The 23,789-nt window shown below is 43.5% G+C and overlaps 1 protein-coding gene across 1 annotated transcript in view; it reads left to right on the top strand.

Annotated features, from left to right (window-relative positions):
* Positions 1-9,067: 9,067 nt before the first annotated feature.
* Positions 9,068-23,789, top strand: part of STAG1 (stromal antigen 1) — a 363,983-nt gene continuing 349,261 nt past the window's right edge. Inside the window, exon 1 of the mRNA XM_049775919.1 lies at positions 9,068-9,309. The gene's annotated coding sequence lies outside the window, so the exon portion shown is untranslated. The remainder of the gene's footprint in view (positions 9,310-23,789) is intronic.

Here is a 23,789-nt window from a genome sequence, read left to right on the forward strand (position 1 = left end):
CTGAGCGCTGCCAGCTGTGACCCAAAAACTAAACCAAACCAAACCAAAACAAAACAATACAAAAAAAGCAAACCTGGGGCTAAAATAATAAGTACAGTGAGGGCCGGAACCATAGTGCAGCAGTAGGGTGTTTGCCTTGCACACGGCTGATCCAGGACGACCTCGGTTCAATCCTGCCTCTGGTCTCCCAAGCCCTGAGCAATTTCTGAGTGCATAGCCAGGAGTGTCATCGGTGTCCCCCCCCCCCAAAAAAAAACCCAAAAATAAAATAGTACAGTGGGTGAGGCACTTAGCTTGAGTGTGCCTGACCTAGATTTGATCCCTTGAACCCAACTCTGATCCCTGCCAGGAGTGATCCCTGGGCAAAGAACCTGGAATAATACCTGAACACTGCCAGGTGTGGCCCCAAAAAGTAAAAATAAAAACAAAACAAAACATACTGTGCAAAAAAGAACTAAAAAATCAATCACGGGGCCGGGAAGGTGGCGTTAGAGGTAAGGTATCTGCCTTGCAAGCGCTAGCGTAGGACGGATCGCGGTTCGATCCCCCGGTGTCCCATATGGTCCCCCAAACCAGAGGCAATTTCTGAGCGCAAAGCCAGGAGTAACCCCTGAGCGTCAAACGGGTGTGGCCCAAAAACCAAAAAAAAAAAAAAATCAATCACATAGGGCGGGAGCAATAGCGTAGTGTAGGAAATTTGCCTTGCACACTGCTGATCCAGGACGGACCTGGGTTCGATCCCCAGCGACCTCAGGAGTGATTTCTGAGTGCAAAGCCAGGATTAACTCTTGAGCATGATTGGGTGTGGCCCAAAAACAAAAAACAAACAAAAAAACCAAAAAATATGTCGCTGTCCTAAATGTAAAATAAAGATTCTAGAGCTGAAGAGTTAAAGGACTGGACTACATCCTTTACATAAAGGAGTCCTGGATTTCTTAACTAGCACCAAATGTTGCCCAGAGCAACCATGGCAAGTGAATTAGAAGGATAAAAATGGAAGTAGATTCTTAACGCAATACCACCTGATGTGGAAAAACAAAAGCAACAAAATTCTCCAAATCCATTCCATGCATAAGCAAATTTCATGACTTTGGTTTTTTCCTAACAGCTTTATAGTATTCCATTGTGTAAGTGGATTAAGCATCTGCCTTGCCCTTGCTAGCCTAGGATGGACCATAGTTTGATTTCCTAGCATACCATATGGTCCCCAAGCCTGGAGCAACTTCTGAGCTCATAACCAGAAGTAACTCCTGAGCGTCACTGGGTGTGCCCCCCCCAAAAAAAGGTAAAATAATCAAAAAGTAAAAATAGTAATTGAGGGCCAGAGAGATAGCATGGAGGTAGGGCGTTTGCTTTGCATGCAGAAGGACAGTGGTTTGAATCCCAGCATCCCATATGGACCCCTGAGCCTGCCAGGAGTGATTTCTGAGCATAGAGCCAGGAATAACCCTTGAGTGCTGCTGGGTGTTACCCAAAAAATAGTAATTGAAATAATTGAATATAATAACAATAATATAATAATAGCCACTGCTTATTATATTATATCATTCACTGAAATACTTCTACAAAAAATAAACAATGTCTAGAGAATAAGAGTCAAGCCCAAGTCGGGAGAAAATATTTACAAAAGAATATATGATTAAGGGGGTTGGCACGGTGGTGCTAGAGGTAAGGTGTCTGCCTTGCCAGTGCTAGCATAGGATGGACCGCAGTTTGATCCCCTGGTGTCCCATACAGTCCCCCAAGCCAGGAGCGACTTCTGAGCACATAGCCACGAGTAACCCCTGAGCGTCACCGGGTGTGGCCCAAACATAAAAAAAAAGAAAAGAAAAGAAAGAATATATGATTAAGGAGTGGAATCCAAATTATACAAGAAGATGTTACAATTCAACAGTATGCAAACAAACACCAAATAAAAAATAGACCAAAGGCCTTGCCGGACATACCTTATATACAGTTCACCAAGCTCACCAAAGGATCATATACAGATTATTAAAGTTCTTTATCAGTGCTCATCAGGGAAATGCAAATTTAAACAAGAATGAGATATCACCTAATACTTACTAAAATGGCCAAAATCTGACACACTGACAATTCTGGATAGGATGTGAAGGGACAGGTAATCTGAGACATGGTGGTGGGAATGCAAAACAGCACACAACTGTACAAGTTAGAAGGCAATATTGAAAATACTTCCTAAATAAATCACTCTTTATTTACTCAAAGATGTTGAAAACTAATGCTCACACAAAAACCCATTAAAGATGTTAATGGAAGATTTATTTGTAAATGCTGAAACTTGGAAGCAGCCTATCTGTCCCTTCTAGGTAAATAGATGTGGAACATTCAGACAATGAGCTCAAAAGAAAAAGAGGAGTTTTTATGTTTTTCAGCAAAAGAAATCAATCTGGGAAGGTTACATACTGTATGATGCCAAGTATATGACAATCTGAAAAAGTCTAAGTTTTGGAGACAATGTAAGTATGGAGTGAGAGAAATGAATAGCGAAAGAAAGCACAGAGGATATTTTTAGTACAGTGAGTTGGGCACTTGCCTTGCATGTGGTCAACCTAGGTTCAATTCCATTAGGAATAATTACTGAACACAGAGGCAGTAATAATCCCTGTGCATCAAAACTTGTGTCTCCAGAACAAAACAGAATATTTAAGAAACTTTAGATTCTATAGGTGCTGGTTCCACATATTCTTTTTGAAATTTTGTCATTAATTATGATTCAAAGCTGTACATGAAAATTGTGGTATTTGTTTTTTTTTGTTTTTTTGGGCCACATCCATTTGATGCTCAGGGGTTACTCCTGGCTAAGTGCTCAGAAACTGCCCCTGGCTTGGGGGGCCCATATGGGACGCCGGGGGCTCAAACTGCGGTCCTTCTTTGGCTAGCGCTTGCAAGGCAGACACCTTACCTCTAGCGCCACCTCACTGGCCCCAAATTGTATTTGAAAATCTTTGCTTTTGGAATTGAAGAATTTCATGAAAGCAGAGGCTCTTAGAAATATGTTTGGTACTATAATAAAGTTAATGTGTTGTGAGACCTATTTGTTTTACCTTAATGAATAGCTTTTATTCACATTTATGACTTATCAAACTAATGTATCAGCTCAATTAAGGTTAAAAATTTGTCATAGAATACATAATTAGGGGCCAAATAGCACAGCAGTAAAGCATTGGCCTTGCATGCAGTCAACAGAGGACGAACCCTGGTTCGAATCCCGGCATCCCACCTGGTCCCCCTAGCCTGCCAGGAGCGATTTCTGTTCTGAGTGAAGAGCCAGGAGTAACCCCTGAGTGCCACGAGGTGAGGGAAAAGAAATTGAAAAAAAAAAAAAAAGGGGGCCAGAGCGATAGCAGTGGTAGGGCATTTGCCTTGCACACAACTGACCCAGGACAGACCTGGGTTTGATCCCCAGAATCCCTTATGGTACCTCAAGCCAAGAGTAATATCTGAGTGCATAGCCAGGAGTAACCCCTGAGCATCTCTGGGTGTGGCCCCCCCCCAAAAAAAAAGAATTGAAAAGATCAAGACATATTTTGCATTTCATTAAGTTTTTTAGATGTTGTTTTGTAAACCATAAAATTACAAATAATGTATGCAATTTTAAAGGGAAGAGAATAAAAGATATAGACTTTCTATTTATTTTTGGTTTAGGAGTTACATCTTGGTCTGCACTCAGGAATCATTCCTAGTGGTGCTTAGGGAACCATATAGAATAACAAGGACTGAACCTGGGTCAGCCACATGCAAGGCAAGTGCCCTACTCTCTGTAATGTCTCTTTAGTTTCTAAAAGACAAGGACTTATCATGAATAGCTAAATCAATTCTTGGCAAAACTGAGGGGTAGATACAAAGATTTCCCATGCACTCACTTCCCACAATACATACAGACTTCCTCACTTGTTACCGACTTCACTGAAACAGTACATTTGTTACCAGCACTCACCCAGACTTCACAATTCAACCTTAGGATTTACTCTTGGAATTGTACCTTCTATGAATCTGAATAAATATGTAATGGCATGTGTCCATTCTGTAACTTCATAAAGAGTCATTTTACTGTCCAAAAAATCTTCTGTGCTTTCTTTTACTATTTATTTCTCTCACTCCATCCTTATAGTCTCCAAAACTTAGGCCTTTTCAGATTGTCATATACTTGGCATCATACAGTATGTAACCATAATGTACATAGAGAAAAAGATAGGCAGAACACTCCATGACATTGAAACTAAAAGAATCTTCATTAGGGGCCGGGCGGTGGCGCTAAAGGTAAGGTGCCTGCCTTGCCTGCGCTAACCTTGGACGGACCGCGGTTCGATCCCCCGGTGTCCCATATGGTCCCCCAAGCCAGGAGCAACTTCTGAGCACATAGCCAGGAGTAACCCCTGAGCGTTACTGGGTGTGGCCCAAAAAAAAAAAAAAAAAAAAAAAAAAAAAAAAAAAAAAAAAAAAAAAAAAAAGAATCTTCATTGAAAAACACAACTGGACAAGCAAGTGGAAGCAAAATTAAACAAATTGGATTACATTAAACTCAGAAGCTTCTGTACTTCAAAGGAAATAGTGACTAGGATACAAAAGCTACCCATGGAATGGGAGAAAGTTTTCATCCAATTCCCATTAAATAAGGGATTCATAACTAAGATATACAAGGCACCAACTGAACTTTATAAGGAAAAAAATCAAACCCCATCAAAAATAGGGAGAAGAAATGAACAGACACTTTCTCAAGGAAGAAATACTGATGGCCAAAAGGCAGATGGAAAAAATCGTTCCTCATTACTAATCATCAGGGAGATGTAAATCAAAACAACAAGATATCATCTCACACCACAGAGAAAAAGATCACATTACAGAAAACAAGAACAACCAGTGCTGGCATGAGTATGGGGAGAAAGGGACTCTCATTCACTGCTGGTGGAAATGCAGACTGCTCCAGCCTTTTGAAAAATAATATGGACAGTCCTCAAGAAGCTAGAAATTGAGTTCCCATATGATATAGCAATACCACTACTAGGGATATACCCAAGGAACACAAAAACGCAATACAAAAATATCCTTTGCACGCCTATGTTCAGTGTAGCATTATTTACATTTACAATAGCCAGAATCTGGAAACAACCCAGGTGCCCAAGAACAGGAAAAATGAAGTCATGAAATTTGCTTATGCATGGATTGACATAGAGACTATTAATGCTCAGTGAAATTAGCCAGAGTGAAAGGGATAAACATAGAATAATCTCACTCATTTGTGGAATAGAAGAAAAACAAGAGATAATATGGTAATAATACCCAGAGACAATAGACAAAAGATAGGAGGTCCAGCCCAAGGTATAAAGCTTGTCACAAAGAGCATTGAGTGTAGCTAGAGTAGAGAAGGGTTTACTAGGACAATGATAGTTTGACTTGATACCCCTGGACAAGAACTGGGAGCTGAAAATGGAGAAACTAACAGGCAAGGCACTCTCCATTAACAACAGTGTAAATCACAGTGTTAAAAAGGAGAGTGAGCAAGTACAAGGTGGAGTGGGAGGGAATTGGTGACAGGAAGGCTGTACTGTGAGGTATGGTGTACAATGTATGACTGAAACCCAACAATAAACAATTTTGTAACCACAGTGCTTAAATAAAGCAATAAAAAAAAAGATGATGGAGCCGGAGAGATAGCACAGCAGTAGGGCATTTGTCTTGCAAGCAGCTGACCCAGGACGAATGGTGGTTCGAATCCCGGTATCCCATATGGTTCCCCGTGCCTGCCAGGAGCAATTTCTGAGCACAGAGCCAGGAGTAACCCCTGAGCTCTGCTGGGTGTGCCCCCCCCAAAAAAAAAAAAAGATTAGGACTTAGTTCTGGTGTAAGGTGTAATGACATTAGTGAGGAGGGAAGGGCTTGAATGAAATAGATTAGTAAAAGAGAAATAAATGATTTGAATGATGTATGATGGTATTAGGACTTAATTTTTTCTTAACGGAAGGTAAATCTGGCCCTCTAGTTTTTTTAATTTTTACTTATTTAAACAATGAACTCTCTTCCTTTTCCTTTCTTCTTATTAATAATATATAAATTATATATAGTAATAATATAATATTATTATTTGGTTTTGGGGCCACAACTGGTGGCACTCAGGGGTTAATCCTGGCTCTGAACTCAGAAATCACTCCTGGTAGGCTCTGTGTAACATATGGGATGCCAGGGATTGAATCCGGGTAGGTTGCAAGCAAGGCAAATGACCCATCCTTTCCCTTTTCATTGCTGATGACCACGCCTCACACAGTGCTCCTGTTATCACACATATATACTCTTACAAACTTTTGGTGTGGCACTAGGGGTTCTAAATGACAGAGCTGCTAGAATTGCATTTGGAGTATGTGGGATGGTGCCAAAGGTTGAACTCAAAGCCTTGCTTTTGCCACTACAGTAACTTCTGTAGCCTCTAAACTGTAAGCCTTCTTACAGTTTAGCAGCTAGAAGACAGGGTAACTGCTTGCAATAAATTCTTACTTAGTGAGAGAACAAAAGGTTTAAGATATCTATAAACTTTAAAATGTGCTTGTGTCCTGGAACACTTGCCAAAAATTTGCCAAAAGTTCTTTGCATCGTAAACAATGCTGGAATACCAATAGAATGTTGATATGTTCATTTAATATTCACGAACAGTTAATACTATTATTTTTTGTCTTACAGTTGAAGAAATTAAGGCAATGTACTGTGTTACACCTAGTTCAAGAGATCACCTCTGGTGAGCTGGGGGAACCATGTGAACTGCTAGGCATTGAAGCCCAGTTGGTTACATGCAAGCAAGTGTTGTAACCCCTTATTCATGGTGTCATTTCTTTGGCCCCTGTAGCAAAGAGATTTACCAAAGTCACAGTCTGGCTCCAAAGTCCATATGCTTAATTACTATATGTTTAAATACTATTGTAACATTACAAATCTAATGTGAGGAAACTCAAACAAAATGGGTTGTTTCATTTATTTCAAAGATTTTCATCGGTGTCACTCCCTGCTGTGCTAGCACTTGGACTATGTCCCACCCTTTGAGCTACTTCCCCTCCCCAATGTTTTCTGTTAAAAATTGAGCTGGATATTCCTGGTTTGCAAGTAAGGCGAACAGGAAGAAAATAAGGAAAAATCCGAAGCAGCAATTTGAGAATTTCTTTTGGAGAAGAGCACACCCAGAGGTGCTCAGGGATCAATCACTCCTGGTGGGGCTCACAGGACCATATGTGATGCTGGGGAGTGACCCAGGTCAGTCACATGTAGGGCAAATGCCTTTCCCACTGTACCATTTCTCCTGCCCTAAGATTTTATTTTTATTATTTATTTGAGGGAGACACAAGTAGTGTCCCTGGCCCTGCTGGTTTCTGGTGGTGCTTGGGGTATGGGGTACAGGATCATACCCAGGGCTCCAACAGGAAAAGCATGCAGTTTCAACTAAAGGACCTTTCCTAACCCCCTTTCAATCCCTAGGGCTGCATCCTTCCTTCCCCCATCCTGCAAAAATAGGGCGAAATTAGAACTCTGGTGAGTTCTAATTACATGCTAACATGTAATTTCAGGTTGCAGTTATGGATCCAGACAGATAAAAGCTAAGGAACCAGGTGGAAACAAAGGACGCACGCGGTGGATAATAAAATACTGAGGACAGGGCCACTACAAAAGTAGTGGCAGGAGGAAGTGGGAACCACTGGAAAACAGGGTGTAAGGAGTAACTGCACAGGTGATGAACAGAAGGGGGAAAACCGGTTCATTTGGGCAGAACCTTCGAGATCATGAACAGGATGTCCTTGTTGCAGACAATCGAAAATGCAGAGAATATCCTACCTGGAGTCCCATAGCTAAGATCCCAAGAAACTATGGTTACTACTAAGATTGGGAGGGAGACCTTTAATAAGGATAACGAGCATCAATCTTTGTAGAACCCGGATCGGAAAAACTAGGGGTTAGTAAAAGAAACGAAAGTAACGGGGAGTCATCACTAATCTGTCCAGATTAATCTGACCAGACAGGAATGCTTAGGCCTTTTTCCAGTGAAAGACAACCCACTCACTCTGTTCAAGACCAGAATTACGGGGGAACCTTATTAGGCCAGAAGAATAAAGAGGAAGCAAGCAATGAATCTAAGACCAAAGTGTCCTAAATAGGGCTGATGAAGGGTGGGTCTACTTCGCAGGCAAAGTTGTGAGGAGCCAGGTAGCGGGTGTGAGGGGGGAGAATTGTCTAGTCTAGGCTTGAGGGGGGGGATAACTGGGTCACGGTTTTCCATTTGGGGAACTGTTTTGCTTTGGCAGGAGCCTGGAGTCCAGGGCCAAGTGCCTGCAAGCAGTGGCCAGCTGCGGGAGGAGAGGAGAGGAGAGGCCGAATTCCAGCAGGGAGACGGTTTGGTTTCCCGTCTGGGGCCGGTCCTTTCTCTCAGCCACGGGCCGATGCTGCCGCCTGACGCAAAAGCTGCGCGGGCGACGCGCGGCTGGGCCGAGGCAGCGTCGACGCCACCCGGCCTGGAGCGGGCGGGCGAGGGCGGGCCGAGGCGCTCGGAACCTTTTCCTTTTGCCCCCCTGCAGCCCACAATAACGCGGCCACAAAGCACCCGCGGGCCGCTGGAAGGCAGGAAGGCAGGCAGGCCAGACGCCGCGGCCCGGCCTTTCGTCCAGCGCGTGGGCGGGGCGAGGCGGGGCGGGGCGGGGCCGGCCCCGTTTCCCCCTCGACTAGAGGGTGTAGGAAGCGCCACAAAAATGGCGGGCGCACCGGGCCGCGCCGCGCGCATGCGCCGTCGTAGCTCTCCCTCCGCGCGCGCCACGGGCGTCCCACGGCCGGTCCACAGCGCCCTCGCCGGAGAGATGTCAGGCAGCGTCGCGATTGGCTGAGGCTCCGCGCGCGAGGAGGGGGCGGCGGGGGCGGGTCCGCGCCACGCCGCGGTCGCGTTTCCCGCCCCGCCAGTGCGCGTGCGCGGACGCGCCTGCCCGGGAAAGCGCGCGCCGCTCCCTCCCTCCCTCCCCTCGCTCCCCTCCTCCCCTCCTCCCCTTTCCGGGCAGAGCCAGTCCCAGCCCGGCGCGGCGCGGCCCGTCAGCCAGGCAGTGCCCGCCGCGGCCGGCAGAGGGCGGTCCGGACCCGAGTCTGCAGCGGCGCCATTGGCGTGCGGAAAATGCCACCAGATGGCGGGTTAGGATTGCGGCTCCGCTGAAGGCGCGGCCCCCGCTCGCGGACCCCCGGCGACCACCCCGCGGCCACCCCCCCGCTCGGGAGGCGCGCGCCGGAGACTTTTGGGGGGACACCGGGTCGGCGCCCGCATGGGCAGCGGAGGTGAGGCGCGGCGCGGCGAGGCGGGCGGGCGCGGGCGGCGGCGGCGGCGGGCGGGGGGCGGCGGGCGCGGGGGGACTGCGGCGGGGGCTGAGGCGCCATCCAAGATGGAGGCCGGGCGCGAGCGGGCGAGCGGGCGAGAGGGAGCGAGAGCGGGAGCGCAGCGCGGCGGGCCGGGGGGCGGAGGCCGCGTGAGGGCCTGCGCGTGTGTGTGTGTGTGCGCGGGGGCGCGGAGAGCGGGCGGGCGCCCGGGCTCCTTCCCCTCCCGGGCCCAGAGCAGCCAGAGCCCCCGCCGCCCGCCCTCCGCCCGCCCGGGCCCGCGACGGCGGCGCCCGAGCCTTTGTGGCGCGCTCGGGCCCGCCGCCAAGCCCGCCCGCTCGCCCGCCCGCCCTCCGCCTCCCCCGCGCGGCTCTCGGGATTCGCCCGCGCTCGGCGGGGCCCGGGCAGGCCCGGGGCGGGCGGGCTGGCGCGACGCCTCCCGCCGCCCTGCCCTGCCCTGCCCTGCGCGTCTTTCTGCGGAGGCTCCGCCGTCACATGACGCCGCGCTCGCCGCCGCCGCCGCCGCCGCCGCCGCCGGGCCTGGGTCCGCGGGCGAGGCGGGCGGCTGCCCGGGCCTCCGGGGCGGGGCGGAGCGGAGCGGAGCGCGGCGAGGCAGGGCGGGGGCTGCGGCCCGGCTGCGGGGGCGCTTGGGCGCTCGCTCCTTCCCGCTAGCCGCCGTCTCGCCCCCGCGCCCGCTCTCCGGAGGCCGCCTGGGGAACCGCTTTCGTGCAGGCCCGGGCCCGGGCTGCCCGCTCGTCCCGCCGGCTCTTCCCTCCCTCTTCTCCCCCCGCCGAGGCCAATAAAAGTTGTTTTCCCCCTCCTTGCACGGCTGGGCGGGTGAGGCGCGGGGTGCGTGGACTCGGACCCTGCCTCGATTGCTGGGGCCAGGCCGCCCCCACAGTGCTCCTGGGGTCCTGAGCGATCGTCAGGTCACCTCTTCTACCACATTTGAAACGTGATCGATTCCCTTCACATTGCACACTTCGTGCCCAGGCTTGTAAATCCCAACGACAACATGGTTTCGAAAGCCAGACAGGGCTCCCTGCAATGTTCCTTTCCTCGTACGGGGGTGGTGGTGGTGGTGGTGGTGGGGACGGCGGTAATTATTTGTTACTAAGTGTATTCCAAGATTATGTGGATGAAGTTGGTTCTTGGACGTGACAGTCCGGCCAAACTGGACTGTGTTCGCATCCGAGCGAATTTGGAGTTGATTGGGTGTCGGTGGAAGTTATTTTCATGGATGCAAAGAAAGTTAAGCGATGCGAACCTGCGTGCAACTTTCAGGACTCCCACCTTTTCGTCTCGTTTGAGTCAAATTGAATTTTGAAACACACATACATGGAAATATAAACGACTTGTTTAACACACTGCAGTATGTTTTTATATTCACGATGCATTAATTTAGACCGGAAAAAAATACTGCCCTTTGGCGGGATATTAAAAGATACAGAAAGGTTGCTTGCTTGCTTGCTTGCTTTTGTATCTTAGAGAAAGCTTAAACTAAAGTTTTAGGAAACCTACACGTCTTTTGCGACAATAAAAAAAACTTTCTGTGTTTCCAGGTTTATCCACATTCTTAACAATGATCATTTTTACAACCAAAGCAGTTTGAGTGGAACTTTCTCAGTATCCACTTTAATTTCTGACGTTCTCACAAACTTAAGGGATATTTTAATAGCTGTGAAATGCAGTAAATTGTTGTTAGAAGCATTATCTTCTTTGAAGAGAGTAATAAAATTACTGTTAATTTGAATGGCTCTATTTAAATCATAAGTAGGCTGAGTGTCGGGCAGAACTTTGGAACAGTCTCTAGGTTTGTCATCTTTGGGAAGTCAGGCTTTGAGCTATTCTTCAATTCTAAAATGAGTATGTTTATGTGGTACTTAACAAAATAATGTGTGTAAAAGCCCTTTTTAATTGTTGAAAGTATTCCCCTGTGGGGGCAGGTTCTCTCCCCCTGGGGATTCAACTCTGGACCTCATATGTAAGGACAGTGCTCTTCTACTGTAACTCTAAATATTAAGAATATCTCTTACATTTTTGCTTTTTGGGTCCACACCCAGAGGTGCTCAAGGACACATCTGGCAGGGTGTGGGGACCATATTGCAATGGAGGGTCAAGCTTTGGCTTGGCAAGTACCATCTCCACTGTAACAACCTCTCAGGCCCCAGGAATTTACATAAGATACTGCTACATTCCCCCTTTGACCTAAATCGAGCAAAATATTTTCGCAGTTTAGACAACATTTGTTTGTTTGTTTATTTATTTAGGGACGTACACCTGGTGATGCTCAGGGGGGTATTCAACTTTTCTCTGCTGAGGAATTACCACTGGCTTTGCTCTAGGACTGCTAGCTGCTGGGAATCAAACCGGGGTTTATTGTACTCTGCCCATGGATTCCCCCTGCCCTATTGATTCCACCGATTTATTATCATACAGTTTTTAGAAGTCAGAAATCTGGATACTGGGGCCAGAGAGATAGCATGGAGGAAGGACGTTTTGCCTTGCATGCAGAAGGACGGTGTTTCAAATTCCGGCATCCTATATGGTCCCCTGAGCCTGCTAGGAGCGATTTCTGAGCGTAGAGCCAAGAGGAACCCCTGAGCGCTGCCGGGTGTCCCAAACACAAAAAACAAAAAAAGAAAGCTGGATACTGAATAGCTGGGCTCTCTGTTCAGATTTACAGCAGGCTAAAATCAAGGTGTTATCTGTGGCTTTTATTTCAGTGTGGGGCTCTGGGTCCTCTTCTAGACCCTCTGCTTGTTGACGGATTTAATTTCCTTGAAGCATCATTATAACAGTCTTATTCTTCTCAGGGATGTTGGCTAGGAACAGTCCTTAGTTCCTTGTCTCATGCCCACATAAATACTCATAGCTGAGTGTTATTTTCATCCAGGCAAGTGGAAGCAACTTCCTTTGACCTCAAGGCTTTCTTATAAGACCAGTGATAAAATCAATTCTTATTAGGTTAGACCCATCCAAGATAATATTTTTCAGGAACTCCATTCTTTAGAGATCTTAATGACATGCAGAAATGTATTTGCCATATAACAATTACAGGAGTGATACCCATTATATCTTCAGTTGTCTCCCATATTTGGGGGGAGGGTTTGTGAAAGGTTGTGGTTATTGAGGAATTTTACCATTTGTTCTTCAGGAAAGAAATACATTTGTCTCTTTGAATCTGGGGGTCCAGACTTGGAGTCTGGCTTGGTGGCTCTGTGCTGGGGTCATTACTGGTGATCCTTAAAGGACAACCATGTGGTGCCGGGGTTGAACCTAGACCTCAGGTATGCAAAACATGCTTTAGCTCTGAGCAATCTCCCAGATCTCTTGAGAATTTTGACATAACAGGCAGAGCATTTGATAAGTCACACTTATGAATGATAATTTATATATAATGAGATTTCTCTCTTTAAGTCCCTCTAAAAGCATTTTGTTGCATTTAGAGAAAAATTTAAAAAAATTAGGTTCAAATAAAACAAGAGGAGAGAGATTACTTAATTTTCAGCATTTCTTGATATTTGATGTTTTAGAGATTGAGTCAAGAAGTTGAGGCTTATGGTTCTTTGGGGGGCCACACCTGGCCATATTCAGAACTTAATCCTGCCCCTACTCGGGTATCTCTCCTGGTGGTTCTTGGGGACCACATGTTTTACTATCCTGTTTTACAACTAAGGCAAGTTAAGGCTTTTACTGAAGATCTCATTTCTGTTAAATGACAGGTAGATGAACTTATTGCTCTGGTTGCTGTTAACACACTGGAACTACAGCTTGTGAGCAGGGAAGAATTTTTTTTCTCCCATTCCCTAAACATCTCCTTTCTTTCTCCCCTTGGGGAGGGAATTCTTGGGAAAGTGAATTTGAAAGTGGCAGGGTATGTCTTGAATAAAGGCAGGGGGTGGGGGAGGAGGGAGAATGGGGGGGACATTGGTGGTGGGAAGGTTGCACTGGTTAATGGGGGGGGTGTTCTTTTTATGACGGAAACCCAATTACAAACATGTTTGTAATCATGGTGCTTAAATAAAGATATTATTTCTTTTAAAAAGTGGCAGGGTAGAGATATTGTTGATAGACCAAAGAAGGTCATGGTATACCTGTTTGTTTGACACTCCTAGCAAAATATCCCTACAGGAGGTAATTAGAGCAGTTCTATTTAAGCAGTCAAGCTTTGAAGATAGAGCCAGGAGTTGAAATTGTTGGGATGATAGAGCTGCTTTGTGCCTCACATGATAGGGCTCAGAGGTACTTCCTGCCAGATGCTTCCGTGTTGCTCTTGGAGGTGCTTTAGGGAACCATATGGTGTGAGGAATTGAACTTGGGCCTCCTTACATTGCTCACTAATACTTTTAGCTGTCTGGCTTTAGAATTTAATATTCTACGAGGCAATATAGCAGAGGGTTAGCCAATTTTGTAAGCTGAAAAAGTGGGCATCTGGAGTGGGAGTGACAGTGCAACAGGTAGGTTGCTTACTTTGCATGAGGCCATCCGGGTTTCATCCCAGCACCCCATATCGCCCCTTAGTATGCTAGGAGTAATCCCTGATCAAAAAGCCAGCAGTAAGCTGCCAGGTGTGGTTTTAACCCCTTCCCAACCCTCTTTCCCAAAACAAACATAATAGCCAAGAAAAACAATTAGACAAACAAACAAACAAACAAAACTATGGGCCAGAGAGAAGCACAGAGGTAGTTCATTTGCCTTGCATGAGGGCCGATCCCGGACAGAAGATGGTTCGATTTTCCATCATCCCATATGGTCCCCCGTGCTTGCCTGGAGCGATTTCTAAGCACAGAACCAGGAGTAACCCTTGAGCCCGCCAGGTGGGACCCCAATTAAAAAAAAAACAACTAAAAAATGTGGACATTTTTAGAATTGAGATGACTTACTACTGTGCCATTCTGAAGGGGGAAGAGTAGTAGAAAGCTAAAAGTAGAAACTTAAAAGAATCAGGGCTGTGGAGTCAGTAGATATATGCGCTCCAACTCCGACTCCTCAGTTTTTATACTTCCGACTCCAGGCACCCGGAATTTTTTTCTGACTCCAACTCCAGAGCCTTACTTCTCCCTCCATCTACCTTTATATCAGGGCTGTGGAGTTCAGTAGATAAATGCTCCGACTCCTCAGTTTTTTGTGCTTCCGATTCCGACTCTAGGTACCCAAAATTTCCTCAGACTCCTTCTACTCTACAGCCCTGAAAAGAATGTAGGAGAAACCTGAAAGAATTCTCTTATACTCAGAAGGAGGAGATGTTAGGGTGATGAGATACTACTATGGGTAGAGTGCTTGCCTTGTAGCTGAACCAGGTTTTATTCCTGGCACCACATATGATCCTGCTAGTCCTCCAGGTGTAATTCTTGAGAACCACTGAGTATGGCTAAAAAAACTAAAAAGAAAGAAAAAATTAATCAGAGAACTGGTTGAGAATCTAGAGAGGAAGAGTAAAACTTAGCTAAGGAGCTTATTTATATTGCCAACAGCCAACCTGAGTTCCTTCCCTGGCAACCTATATTGTCCCTCAAATCCTGCCAGGGGTGATGATCCCTGAGCACACTTTGAGTGAGTCCTGAGTACCATTGTGTGAAATAATAAAATAAAATAAGATGAACCCTGCAAAAATAAAAAAAACCAGGGTGGCGGCTTTGGTAACTCCAGATCCCAAATATTAAACTGTCAGGTTCCCTGAACACCACCAGCCCAAGAATCAAATGGTCAGGCCCATACTCTCCAGTTGACCCTTGGATCAGGTGCCACTGTGGAGATGATCCCCCAAAATAAAAACAAAAATAGCTCAACAAAATGAACATAAAAGGAAATCTGGGGTCGGAACAGTAGTGCAAGCAGTAGGGCATCTGCCTCACACACGCTAACCCAGGACAGACCGTGGTTTGATCCCCTGGCATCCCATTGGTTCCCCCAGGCCAGGAGCGATTTCTGAGCACATAGCCAGGGGTAATTCCTGAGTGTCATTGGGTGTAAACCACAAACCAAAAAGAACCCAAAAATCTTCTGAAGAGCCTGATGTCTGCTAAAGAAATTGAACTTGTATTTGTTACCAAAAATATCGTCATCGTCCCCCCCCAAAGGTCAGGTGGCAGTTTGGTGAATTTTAAACATTTAGGAATTTATACCCATCACAAACTATTTTAAAAGTAAGTATTTTAATATTTATTATTGAGTAAATATTTTAGTAAGTCATTTATAAGTACTCTTTTGAACTTATTTTATAAAATCATCATCACCCCTAATACTTAAATCTGACAAATAAAGCAAAAGGAAACTATAAAGCAATATCCTTTATTAATATATTCTAAAATTCCTAAAAAATATATTAAATATAGTCAGTACAGTGTGACTAAGTAGTGTCAAAATTACTTTAACTTTTTGAAAGCTGCCATTTATCAGTTTTACTCCTGATGAAACTCGTTTATTTCTGCTTAAGTGGTTGCTACATGCATGAAGGGCTATTGCAGAATTTTTTGTGATGGTTGTTGGGCAAACACGACTGCCAGAGCTTATTTCTGGCTCTGCTAAGGAATCACTCCTGGTGGAATTAAGGGAACCATATACGGAGCCTTGCAAGGCAGCTAACTGCCTTACCTAATTACCTCATTAGCCCTATCATGAATATTTTTATTCATATATCCTGGTATACAAATAAAATACTTTTTCTCAGAATATAAAGAGAAGTTTAAGTGCTTCCCTATCCATTAGCTGGATAGGGAAAACTCATTTGTTAGTTTACGTTCCTTCCAGAAGTAAGAAGTTAACATTCTTATATTTATTGTGTCAGAGTTGTTAGATATTTTTCAATCTGATGAAAGTGAAATGAGTTTTTTAAATAGTAGTCCCTTCTAGTGATGCTGGGAGGAGGATTATGCAATGCTGGATTTCAGACTTGGAACATCTTACATGCAAGGCATATGCTCTTATCCTTTTAGTAACCAACTTGGTCCTGTAAATTGTATTGTTATTACTAAGCCACTAGTATAAGGCATGGCTTCTGACAATGAGCTGTTTTGCCAATTAAATGAATATGGTTAAGAAGTGACTCCATGGGGCTGGAGTAGTGGTAGGGTGCTTGCCTTGTACGCGGCTGACCCAGGATGGACCATGGTTTGATCCTCCGCCGTTCCGTAGGGTCCCCTGAGCCAGGAGCGATTTCTGAGCACATAGCCAGGAGTAACCTCTGAGCATCACCAGGTATGCCCCCCCCCAAAAAAAAGAAGTGACTCCATTTTGCATATATAGTATTTTATCATTCTTTATTTTTGTGGTGCCAGGGTTAAAATCTTGGGTTTCTTACATGGGAAGCCTGTATTTTATCCCTGAGCTTTGATTATGATCACAAAGAAATTTGTTCATATTGTTTGATTTGTTGACATAAGCTATTTTGTAATGTCCCATTGTTATTCTAATATCTGTACAGTCTAGTTGTAGTAACTATGATTTTATTTTTTTCTCAACTGTGTAACTTGACATTAACTCTTATAGGTTCTTTTTTTTTTTTTTTTGTTTTTTTTTGGGGGGGCCACACCCGGTGACGCTCAGGGGTTACTCCTGGCTATGTGCTCAGACGTCACTCCTGGCTTGGGGGACCATATGGGACGCCGGGGGATCGAACCGGGTCCGTCCTAGGCTAGTGCAGGCAAGGCAGGCCTCTAGCGCCACCGCCCGGCCCCCTCTTCTAGGTTCTTAAAAGTAAACTTTAGTTCAAAGATCTCAGGCTATATGAGACAGAACCATGTATATTTTAATATAAGCCTTAAGAGCTATACATTTTTATTGTTCACCTGCAAATAGTTTATAATTTGCCCCTTTTTTTTAAAAAAAAATTCTAAACAATTACTTAACAGCATGTGGTTTGGGACTGGGGAAGACAGCTCAAATGACAGGTTGTGTGTCTAGCTCTGTCTGAATTCAGTACTTCTATGCCCTTATAGCCCTGTTAATTAAAGGTGTTTTGTTTAATTTAAAAATATTTGGCATGGGGCCGAAGCGATAAGACGGTGGGCAGGGCATTTACCATGCACACGACTGACTCAGGTTCAAGCTCTGGCATCCCATATGGTCACCTGAGCCTGCCAGGAGTAATTTCTGAGTGCAGAGCCAAGAGCCTGAGTGCCCCCCACCGACCCCTGTGTGAGTCAAAACCAAAAATATTTGGTATTATTTTAGTTAACTAACTTCATTTTGAGGTGACAATAATTTGATTTTAATATTTTATTTATTTAGGTTTCTGGCCCATACCCTGTGGTGCTTACAGGTTACTCTGGCTCTGCACTTAGAAAACATTTCTGGCAGGCTCTGGGGACCATATGAGATGCAGGGTTATCAAACTGAGGCAATACCTACCAATTAACACTCCACCCCCTTAATATTTTTTAAGTTGAAAACTCTTGTTTTTTTGTTTTGTTTTGTTTTATGCCATACTTGGTGGTGCTTGTGGGGTCATTCCTGACAGTGCATAGGGAACTATCTGTGAATTGGAGCCAGAACCTGGCACCTGACATTGGCAAGGCATATGTTCTAACACTCAGCCACATTCTGGACCCTAAACACTGTAAGTAAGATTAAGGTGTTGAGTAACATTAAAATTGTTTCTGGTAACTTTTTTTTTACCCTACCTACCTCTAATTTTGAAATAATATTTTTACTGATGTTTGATAGTTCTTTTTTTTTGGGTCTAGTTCTATCAGTTGCTGAGAGGGTTATTAAAATAGCCAGTTATTAATGGAATTTTCTGTATCCTAAATTCTGTCCCAATCCCTGGACCAGTATTCAGGACTCCTCTTGGTGTGGTTTGGGGACTGTATGGGGTGTCGAGTATCAAACCCGGGTTGGCAAATGCTTTACCTGCTATAACATGTCTCCAATTCTCCCAAATTTTATAGTAGTAATAGGTGCTTTGAGTAGTGGAAACAAACAAATGCTTCATGAAGGTAACATTCTTAAATTGAAGGAAAGCCCCGAGACAGTACAGTGGGCAGGGTGCTTTTCTTTTAGCTGAACCAGGCTTGATCCTTGGCTCCTCATATGTTATGTCCCCCTCCAAGCACTGCCAGGAGTGTTAATTACCCTTAGTACCACTGTGTGTGACCCAAAAGCCAAAAGAAAAAAAAAGTTGGAAGGAAAAGTGAAAGCCAAGTCAAAGTGGTTCTACAGAGATGGGAAAGGCATTTCAGATGAATGTAAAGGTGCAAGGTTGCTCATTGAGTCTCAAAGTTGCATCCCTACACTAGCAGTATAATCAGTATAACATGGATTTGATTCCTAGCACCGATGTCCAGAATTGTATAGTCTCTTATCTCTGCCAAGAATGATAGCCGAGCATAGCTTGTTGTGAATGAACAGAAACGAAAAGAAATGACAAGTTTTTGGCCTCACCATAGTCTACTTAATCAGAAAATATGCTCTACGGACTAATTTTTTTGTTTTAAGTTCTTGCAGATGATTTTGATAAAACCTGATAGTTGAGAACTACTACTATAAATCTGCCTTTTTTTTTTTTTTTTTTTTTTAATGGTTGGGGATCATCCCTAGCTGGCTGTGCTCAAGATTTATTCTTGGCTCTGCTCTCAGGAATTACTTCTGGAGAGTTTGGAGGATGATCATATGGGATGCTGAGAATTGAAACCGGGTTGGCTGTATGCAATGCAAACTACCTGCTTTCTGCCGGTTCCTATAATACACTCTAGTTCCTATAATTCATTTCTTTAGGAAATACTAGTTGAATGTTTATTTTTGCTATGGGATTGTGATTAAAATTCATGTCTGTAATTAATGACCAGAATATTTTCTGTGCCATTCTGAAGAGTTTCAGTTTTGTCCTTAGGAAAGTAGCTACATGTTAGTGGTATTTGGGAGCTTACAAAATTATTCTAGTACTCCAGATGAAAAACACCTGAGTTTTTGATTCATAGAGTTATAAATTATATAATTGATAATTCCTGGTTGCTGATTATAATAGTTCACATACTTACTAAGTATTAAATATCACGTCAAGTAGCATATTAATCGCTGGTATTATTGCCATTTCACAGATGAGATAGAGGAGCTCAGGTATCTTTGAAATATTATCCAACAAGGAAATGTGAATTTGAAATGATTAGTTTTTTTCAGTCAATGTGAGATACATAATTAAGAATTGTTGATGGTTGAGTTTCAATATTGCAATTCTCATTCCTTTACCAGTATACACTTTCTGCTACTAATGTCTCTAGTTTCTCCCCTGTGACACCCCTTCCACTTGCCTCTGTGGCAGACAAATTCCCCCCCTCTCCTTTTTCCTTTTATGCACTGTGCTGCAATCTTGTCACTGAAAGGGCATCATTCATATATTACTTTACCTAGTTTCTGTTATCTTTGGGTAGTATTCTCATGTACTATTTTTTTTATATCTTTCATAATAGTGTGATCATTTTATGTCTGTACCCATCCCTCTAATTTATTTTACTCAGCATGATAGTTTCCCATGTCTATCCATTTATAAGCAAATTTGATAAAATTATTTATCCTAATAGTATTCCACTGTATAGATGTACCAGGCTTTTTTTTTTTATCCACACATCTATTCTCAAAGCCTAGCTTTTTTGACATTAATTCTGATCCTTGAGTTATCTTTAATCACATTCATTTTCATTATCTTTGAGTTAGGTTTAGTATTTTCTCATTTGAATGTAAGCACACAAAAAAATACACTACTGTGATTTTTTGTCATATATATAACTTAGAAACATTTTATAGTAATTGCAGATGTTGTGAATCTCAAAATGTTGTTGTTATTATTATTATTACTACTACTATTGATCTTGGGCCACACATTGGGGTGCTTTGGCTTATTCCTGGCACTGGCCTCAGGGATCATTCATGGCAGTGATTGGAAACAAATGGGATGCCAAGTATCAGAATCACTAGTGCAAGGTAAGTGTCCTTCCCCCTGTAATATCTCCAGCCCATTCTTTTGATGTTTTTTTTTTGTTTTGTTTTGTTTTGTTTTTGGGTCATACCCGGCAGCACTCAGGGGTTACTCCTGGCTCTATGCTCAGAAATCACTCCTAGCGGGCTCAGGGGACCATATGGGACGCCGGGATTCGAACCACTGACCTTCTGCATGAAAGGCAAACACCTTACCTCCATGCTATCTCTCCGGCCCCTCTTTTGATGTTTTTTATCTTTGCAGTCTAGTCTTTAAAAATAGGAGTAAGTCCTGAGCATCTTCAGGTGTGGCCCAAAACAAGCAAAAAGCAAAACAAAAAGATAATTGTGAGACCTACCTTTAAATCTACTGCTGTGTTAAAGAGGCACCACCCTCAAAAAATAAAAAAAGAGGCACACATATTACTATATCTCAAACTTGGGTTTTTAGCATGATAATGATTGTATGTGAATATGAATTTCTTTTCTAAGAATTTTTTTGTGGTGTGAGTGCTTTTCACTTGATGTGGGGCCCGTTTACGTTAAGTTTTGGGTCCTCGATGGTTAAATATGAGGATATGGTACTACTCTATTCCTACATCTTCAGAAATCATCAAGGCCATCCCAGGGATGCTTGAGCTGTACCTCATGATGGTTGATGTTTGGATGGGGGTTCTCAGTGATTTGACTGTACCACGGTTCACAGAATGCACTTTAGCCCCTGTTTTATCATCTCTGGATAGTTTAGGTTTTTGAACCATACCTGCCTTACTCTTGGCTCTGTCTGCACTTAAGATCAACCCTAATGGTGCTTGGGGGTCCATATGGGATGCTGGGAATTGCACCTTGATCATGATCAAGGCAAATGAACAGAAAGTTAGGCTCACCTACTGTATTTATTGCTCTGCCTCTCCCCTAGACAGTTTAATGCGAGGTGTAGAAGAAGTAAAATTTATTTGTCTTAGAATAAAAATGCATATAGAGGGGCCGGCATGGTGGCGCTAGAGGTAAGGTGCCTCCCTTGCCTGCGCTAGCCTAGGACGGACCTAGGTTCGATCCCCTGGCGTCCCATATGGTCCCCCAAGCCAGGCGCAATTTCTGAGCTCATAGCCAGGAGTTACCCCTGAGCATCACCGGGTGTGGCCCAAAAACAAAAACAAAAAACAAAAAACAAACAAAAAATACATATAGATGAGTCATTCTTTTTCCTTACCCATCTTTTATTTTGTTAAAATTGATACATTTATTACATAGGCTTGTTAAAGTTAATAAATTTAAATACATTTAAAAATGATTTAAAAAGGAGGCCGGAGCCATAGCACAGTGGTAAGGCGTTTTTGCCTTGCACACGCCAACACAGGATGGACCCCCGGTTCGAATCCCGCCATCCCATATGGTCCCCTGAACCTGCCAGGAGTGACTTCTGAGCGCAGAGCCAGGAGTAACACCCTACTGCTGGGTGTGACCCATCCCCCCTCCCGCCAAATAAAGGGAAAAATGATTTAAATAAATTAAAATATGATTGGGTTTAGTGTTTTTAAAAAGTATTTAAGAAAAGATTATCAGTTATCTTACTGGGCATTATAACTATACTGTAATCTGATACAGTGAAGTTAAGTTTCTTTAGTGATGTAAATGATTCATATATGTGCTGATGATTATAATTGTGATTAGCCTCCATATTGCAAAGAAAATTTTATTAATTATTTGATTAATGGCAGTATAATAGCATGATAGAATAGTAGTGTACTTATTATTCAAGCACTATTATAAGCAATAAACATATATAATTTATGAGTCCTTATAACAACCTTTGAAGTGAATTATTGACTGTTAAGACCCAGTTTAGAGAACTGGCGATATGTAGTATATTGAGAATTTGGCTGTTTAATCCCTGGTGTTAGATGTAGAGCCCCAGCACCACCAATAGTGATCTCTGAGCATAGAGCCAGCCAGGCTCCAACCACAGCTGAGCATAACCTCAAAACAACAAAATATAACAATTCCTTAAGGTTGGAGAGAGAGATCAGCAGGCTGAGTGCATGCTTTTATCTATCAGAGGCCCAGGTTCAATTCTAAACATTGGATGGTCCCCTTAGCACAGTTAGGAATAGCTTCTGAATATTACTAGATGTGATCGTCCCTCTTCAGTGATATACTCCTTTATCACTTTATAAATATGCACAATTTATTTTTGGGGTGGAGGTATACTAGCAATACTCAGAGTTTACTCCCAGTGCTGTACTTAAAGATTCACACTTCTGGCATATGAGAGGGGATGAAAAAAATAAGGATGGCAATTTATGTTGCCATAAATTGAACCTGGATCTGACCATGTGCAAAGCAAGAGCCCTACTGTTGTATTATCACTCCACCCCAATATATTGACAGTTGTAAAAATATATGAAAAAGATCAGTCATTTTGATCAATTTAAGATTATTTTGTTCTAATTATAAACTAAAAAATATGCAATGTTTCCATTGAGTCTTGAGTCAAATCATTTGCTGTTTGCTATTTTATGTTTTTTGTTTTTGGGCCACACCCAGTGACTCTCAGGGATTACTCCTGGCTTGGGGGAACATATAGGATGCCAGGGGATTGAACTACGGACCTTCCTAGGCTAACATGGGCAAGGCAGACGCCTTGCTGCTTGCACCACCACTCAGGCCATTGCTACTTTATTTCTTAAAAATATAGCAAATTGTAATATAAAATAGCAAACAGCAAAAATTAAACTTACATTGTTTGATAGATATTTTTAGTAACCAGCATTGCTGTTGTTAAACATTTTATAGCTGTGTTTTGTCACCCATCTTTACTTAAAGTTAGGGTCAGAAATTAAATAATAGCATTGTTATTTTGTTACTGAATCTGACGGAAATGTAAATCAGAAATCATTTTGTGGGGCCGGTGAGGTGGTGCTAGAGGTAAGGTGTCTGCCTTGCAAACGCTAGCTAAGGTAGGACCATGGTTCGATCCCTAGGTGTCCCTTATGGTCCCCCCAAGCCAGGGGCGATTTCTGAGCACTTAGCCGGGAGTAACCCCTGAGCATCAAACAGGTGTGGCCGAAACCACCCCCCCCAAAAAAAAAGTCATTTTGTGATTGTTTTGGTTAATGGGTGTCAGCTTTCTCTGGTCAACATACATGAATAAGTTGCAGGTCCAGAAGGAGAAACATAACTCTTAGGTAAAAATTTTGATTTTCACCATAATTAGGGCAAGCAGGAGATACAAATGAATTGCGAGAAGTAAGAGAACTGTCAGTTTTTTTAAGTCACCTGTTTTAGGCACCTGGTTGGTGCTTTACGTATATAGCCATTGTCTATTGAATAAAAGACACCTATCACATCCATCCCTTTTTGCTATAGATTATTTATCATTCAATTTGCACACAATCCTTCAGAGAACATGATGATGCAAAGACATTACAGATGATGTCTTGGTTAGGGGTTTCCTATCCTTTTAACTTTCCTCATCACTTCTTCAAAGGTAAATGATTATAAATCTATAGATAGGTATAGTGCTGAGG

This window comes from Suncus etruscus, chromosome 6, assembly GCF_024139225.1.
Source record: "Suncus etruscus isolate mSunEtr1 chromosome 6, mSunEtr1.pri.cur, whole genome shotgun sequence".
NCBI classification, from domain to species: Eukaryota; Metazoa; Chordata; class Mammalia; order Eulipotyphla; family Soricidae; genus Suncus; species Suncus etruscus.